This window comes from Phaseolus vulgaris, chromosome 3 (assembly GCF_000499845.2).
Source record: "Phaseolus vulgaris cultivar G19833 chromosome 3, P. vulgaris v2.0, whole genome shotgun sequence".
In the NCBI taxonomy this organism is placed as follows: domain Eukaryota; kingdom Viridiplantae; phylum Streptophyta; class Magnoliopsida; order Fabales; family Fabaceae; genus Phaseolus; species Phaseolus vulgaris.
Genome location: NC_023757.2, coordinates 27,940,651 through 27,947,181, shown reverse-complemented (window position 1 = coordinate 27,947,181; position 6,531 = coordinate 27,940,651).

The following is a 6,531-nucleotide window of genomic DNA, read 5'->3' as shown; positions in this document are numbered from 1 at the left end:
TTTGGATGAACCAAATATTGTCAAATTGAATCAACAAAGGAGAAGGAAAAGAACAAACCGAACAGAATTGAACTTCAAAACAAAAGAACCGAACAGAATTTAAAAACTAAACAGAAAATAGGTGCTGGAAAATTAAAGGAACCGAAACAAAAACAACTCAAAACTCAAGGCAATAAGAACAAATTGAAGAAGAAGAAAGGAAGGAGAAGAGAATGCTCATGAAGATGGAGGAATGGTTGGATGATCACGCCACTAGAAGAATGGATGCTCCTAGATGAGTGTGGAAGCCGCCACTTGAGGAAACCATGGTCCTTCAAGATAAGACTAGAGAAGAAGCTCAAAGCTCTCCAAATGCTCACTCCAATTTTGAGTATAGTTTCTTTAGATAAAATTCAAATCTGAATTTTACAAAGGAAGCACCTCTATTTATAGCCTAAGGTGCTGAAAAATAGGTGGGAAATTTCAAATAAACTCATTTGAAATTCCCACCAAAAACAAGTCACATGGGAGGTGTGACCTTTTTCTACTATGACACCTCCCAAAAACTACACCTACACCACTCTCCTAAGTCACATGGACAATGTGACTTTATTTTACATTTTCACACACCTTTATTTAATAACCAAACCTCCTAAAACTATACAAGAGTATTTCAAAGCTTGGCCTTGCCCCTCATGGGATGGACTTGGGCTCTTTGGGCTTTGGCCTTCTTGGGCTTGGGCTTGGGCTTTGGGCTTGGGCCTCATCTTTATTTTATTTCTTCTTTTAATTTTGAGAAGACTAGAAGGAAGAACTTCAAATGTGAGGGTGGATGTCCTCTTCCTCCATTAATAAAAGCCTCCTTTATTTGATTCTCATCATACTCCTCGAGTTGGAGAGAATTCGTCCACGAATTCTGAATCCCTGCATATAACAAAGTCAGTTTAGTTTTACAATTAAAAGTGGAAGAAAAATGTAAACATGACTTATCTTTTGTAAACAATGGGATTTCAGAAAAGGAGGTTCTATAAATCGACCAAGTTGGAAAAATTTGTTTGGGAATGATGATATCTTTTGGGAAAAGGCATCTTAAATGGTGAAAACCATTAGGAGGTATGAAATCATCCCTAACACTTTTTAACCAAGATGGTGTTGAAATAGAAACCTTGGGTAATGAAAAAGATAAGGAAGGAAAACACCTTGGAGGTGAAAGGAGAAGACTCATGTCAACTTGTTCTTCTTTGTCTTTTTTATTTTGACTTGTGGGAAGTGGGTGAGTTAGGTCTTGTGTTACCTTGTTTATCTTTAAGATTTGCTTTTGTGGACAATGAAGAGCTATGTGCCCAAAACCTAAACATTTAAAACATTTGATATTTGAAGTTTTGGTAGGTGACTTAGGAGTAGAAAGATTTGTAGTAGAAACTTTGTTTGGAAACATGGTTTGTTTGGAAAAATTGGAAGGACAATTTTGAGTAGACATTTTGTTGGCATCCTTCCTAGAAGAGTTGTAGAAATTATAATCATGAGTATTTTTGAAAGTTGTTTTCAAAAGATAGGATTCTACCTTGATGGCTTGGCGAAACACTTTCTTTAAAGAAGAGTACTCATTTAATTCTACAATTTCTCTAATATCTCTTCTCAAACCACGTACAAACCATTTTAGCTTTGACTCTTCATTAGCATGCATATTCATTTTAGTCAAAGTTGTTTCAAAATCTTTAATGTATTCTTCTACCATCCTATGTCCTTGAGGAAGCCTTTGGAACTTCAACAAGTGTTCCTTCCTAGAAGGAGGAACAAACCTCGCGCGCATACACTCTTTCAAAGCATTCCAAGAAACCACGGGAGGTTTCTTGCGATATATAATGTCCATTACAATTTTATGCCACCATTCTTTGGCATAGCCCAAAAAGGATAAAGAAACTATTCTAAGTTTTTGGTCATCTTGGACCTTATACACATGAAAATAATGGTCAACCTTAGTCTCCCATTCTAAATACACATTAGGATCACTATCACCATTAAAACTAGGGACTTTTTTACAAGCAATGTTGAACACTTGGTGATATCTTTGGTCACGGTTATAGCTCTCTTCATGAGAATGATGGTGATGCCTCCTTCTTCTATGTTCTTCTTCACCAAGGACTGAAGCTTTGGAAGGAGAATGCTGTTTGTAAGATGCACCACTTGAATAGCCAGCCATTTTGCAAATAAAAAACAGCAAACACACAAAAACAGCAAACAAGTTAAGAAACAAAATTAGCAAAAACAGTGAGCTTGGCAATGAAACTGCCGAAGTGAAATGAGGCTGAAAAAAGAGATCACTCTCAAAGAAATAATGTTCTTGCACCAATCTGATCTTGAGGCCTTGGAATCCTCAAATGAAATATGTCAAAGCAAGCACACCAATCTTAAGAGCAAACCACCACAAAACCAAAGAAACAATAAAGACAAACAAGAAAAGGTATAAGCAAGGAAAGGTAATTGCAAAAGGAATACTATATGTAAGACAAACTCAAAGAATAAGAATGAAAGACAATCAAGAAAATAAAGAACTCAATGAGAAAAGTAGGCACACAAAAGAATACCTAAGGAAAAGCACTAGAGTAGATGAGGAAAACAAAAAATATTAGCTACTGGAAAAATTTTTTTAATGCAAACTGTGTTTGATATTCACTGATTTAACTGGAACGTTGTAGAGCGAACTGGATTATGAAATTTATACCACAGAAACTTCAAGATGTTAACTCAAAAATGGCACTGGAATCAATTAAAAACAGTAAGCCAATTGAGAGAAATAAATTTTTCAAAATCGCTGCCAGATTACCGTATTTTTTTCGGCAGAAATGTACACTTTTTTTATTTTATTTATCATTTTTTGTGTACTTCATATTTTTGAATGATTCTTTTTTCTATTCTTTTCTAACACTTTGAATATCTCAAATCCAGAATTTCAGAATTTTACAGTACGTAAATCAATTGCAATAAGGAAAAACAGTAAGCACTTTTTTCAGAAACAGAGGAATCCTAATAGGAATAAAAAACAGGATGATGAACTAGCAAAGACATAATAGAAAAAGATGTATTGGAACTTGTATAGGTCTAGAATACAAGTATGAACTCAATTCTAAAAAGAAAATGCACAAAGGATCAACATCAATTCAGAAAATTATATGACACTAAAGCAAGAAACAATCAAAACAATAAAAGTACTACTAGAAGTAATGACATATATGGAATAACATGACTTAAGACAAAACTTGACATGATTCAAAAATTAAAAGACACAACACAAATTGTAACAAGTGAAAGGAAGCTTAAGGTAAACTCTAGGAAGGATAATGCCATTCCAAAAGAGCAACCATACTCATAAGAATTATGAGTGCCATAAACCTTTCCTCAAACACTTGGAGCAAAAGAAAAAAAAAACAGCAAGAATACTCAAATAAAATTCTAAAACAGAAACTTAAATTGCAAGAAATTAAAGAGCTCTTGAAATTAAAGTGCACACAACTCAACAATTAAACAAGAATGAACCTAAGACTCATGATACCACATGATGTGATTCCAATAGCCACATAGAACAAGATTCTTGACACTTTGAGGAATCACCTTGAGCTGGAAAATGTAGAGGCACTTTCTTAGAAGTTGGATCATAGTTCTAAGATCAAGAACTCACCAAAACAAGTACCAAATCCCAAACTCATTTGGATGAACCAAATATTGTCAAATTGAATCAACAAAGGAGAAGGAAAAGAACAAACCGAACAGAATTGAACTTCAAAACAAAAGAACCGAACAGAATTTAAAAACTAAACAGAAAATAGGTGCTGGAAAATTAAAGGAACCGAAACAAAAACAACTCAAAACTCAAGGCAATAAGAACAAATTGAAGAAGAAGAAAGGAAGGAGAAGAGAATGCTCATGAAGATGGAGGAATGGTTGGATGATCACGCCACTAGAAGAATGGATGCTCCTAGATGAGTGTGGAAGCCGCCACTTGAGGAAACCATGGTCCTTCAAGATAAGACTAGAGAAGAAGCTCAAAGCTCTCCAAATGCTCACTCCAATTTTGAGTATAGTTTCTTTAGATAAAATTCAAATCTGAATTTTACAAAGGAAGCACCTCTATTTATAGCCTAAGGTGCTGAAAAATAGGTGGGAAATTTCAAATAAACTCATTTGAAATTCCCACCAAAAACAAGTCACATGGGAGGTGTGACCTTTTTCTACTATGACACCTCCCAAAAACTACACCTACACCACTCTCCTAAGTCACATGGACAATGTGACTTTATTTTACATTTTCACACACCTTTATTTAATAACCAAACCTCCTAAAACTATACAAGAGTATTTCAAAGCTTGGCCTTGCCCCTCATGGGATGGACTTGGGCTCTTTGGGCTTTGGCCTTCTTGGGCTTGGGCTTGGGCTTTGGGCTTGGGCCTCATCTTTATTTTATTTCTTCTTTTAATTTTGAGAAGACTAGAAGGAAGAACTTCAAATGTGAGGGTGGATGTCCTCTTCCTCCATTAATAAAAGCCTCCTTTATTTGATTCTCATCAGTATCAGACCACTATGCTCTAGTATTGAAATTGTGTGTTAAAGACTGGGGTCCTAAACCATTTAAATCCTTTGATGTGTGGCTTAAGGAACCGGGCTTTAAGGTTATGGTAAAGGAAAAATGGGATTCGTATGAGGTGCAAGGTAATAACATGTCCATTCTCAAAGATAAGCTGAAACTCTTGAAGGTTGATCTTAAAGAGTGGAACAAAAATGTTTTTGGTTGTGTGGAATCAAATAAAAGACGCATTCTATCCAAAATTGAGGAGCTGGATGGAAAGGATGACGATGAAGGATTAGAGGAAACCAGGAGGATGAGAAGGATGGAACTACTCAGTCAACTAGGGATGGTTGACAAAAAGTTAGATTCAATCTACAGAAAAAAAGCAAGAGCGAATTGGATCAAGCATGGAGAATATGAACTCTAAATTCTTCCACGGTGCAATAAGATGGAGAAGACTTAAGAATGAGGTCAAAGGTTTTGAGGTGGATTCTCAATGGTGTGAGAAACCGCAAATAGTACGTAGGGAAGCATAGCTGCTGTTTGAAAAGAGGTTCACGGTTACACAGGACGTGGGTGTAAATCTGGGATCAGTGGAGTTCAAAACCCTAACCTTGGAGGTGAGTAGGAATATGATTGTTAGTTTCTCTGAGGAAGAAGTGAAGGACGTTGTATGGCAATGTGGAGGGTCAAAGAGCCCAGGCTCGGATGGGTTCAACTTTAATTTCATTCAGAGCTGTTGGGATGTGATTAAATCAGATGTAATGGCAGCTGTGAATTTCTTCACGATACAGGGTCATTCCCAAAATGTTGTAATGCGTCTTTCATTGCTCTTGTGCCCAAGGTAAGGGACCCCTCTTCACTTGATTAGTTCAGACCCATATCACTTGTGGGAGTTATATACAAGATCATTACCAAAATCATGTCATGCCGTATGAAGAAAATTATGCCTTTGATCATTGACGATTGCCAGTCAGCTTTCCTAAGCGATAGAGGACTTATGGACAGTGTTGTTATGGTAAATGAAGTTCTCGAGGAGATTAGAAGTAAGACGAAGAGTGAGGTATGTTTCAAGGTGGACTTTGAAAAGGCATATGATTGTGTAAGGTGGAGTTTTCTGCTTGATATGCTGTGAAGGTTGGGTTTTCATGACAAATGGATATTGTGGGTTAAAGGGTGTTTGGCTCCGTCATCTGTATCTATGTTGTTCAATGGAAGCCCCTCTGAGGAATTCAAACCTTCTAGGGGGTTGAGACAGGGTGATCCATTGGCACCATTCTTGTTCTTAGTGGTGGCTGAAGGTTTAGCAGGGATGGTGAGACAAGCTTTGAGAAAGGATATGCTCAGGGGAGTAAAGGTGGGAAGGAATAGCATTGAGTGTTGCCTATTACAGTTTGCAGATGACACACTTTTCACGTGTGAAGATTCTTTTGATAATATTTTTGCAATTAAGGCCATCCTTCGGTGCTATGAAATTGTTTCAGGTCTAAAAGTCAACTTCCACAAATCTAAGTTGGCACGATTCGGTGTGGATAGTTTTGCCATAAATACATATGCGAAGACTTTAAATTGTAAGACCATGAGGATCCCCTTCCAATATCTAGGGGTAGAAGTGGGAGGAAATCCAAGGAAGAAGCAGTTCTGGGAACCGGTAGTAAGGAAAATTGAAGCTAGACTTTGTTCATGGAAGGTCCAATTTGTCTACTAAAATTGGTGTTCACTGCCATACCATTGTTTTACCTTTCTATTTTCAAAGCCCTGGTAGCAGTGTGTAATAAAATCAACAACATTCAAAGAAAATTTCTTTAGAATTGGGGAAGACAAAACAAATCGATCTCTTGGGTTAGTTGGGACAATGTTTGTAAGCCCCTAGAGGAAGGAGGTATGGGAGTGAAGGAGATTAGGAATTTTAATTCAGCTCTTTTGGCAAAATGGAAATGGCGGATTATGTCTAGTGAGGGAGGAAAATGGAAAGAAATTCTTATAT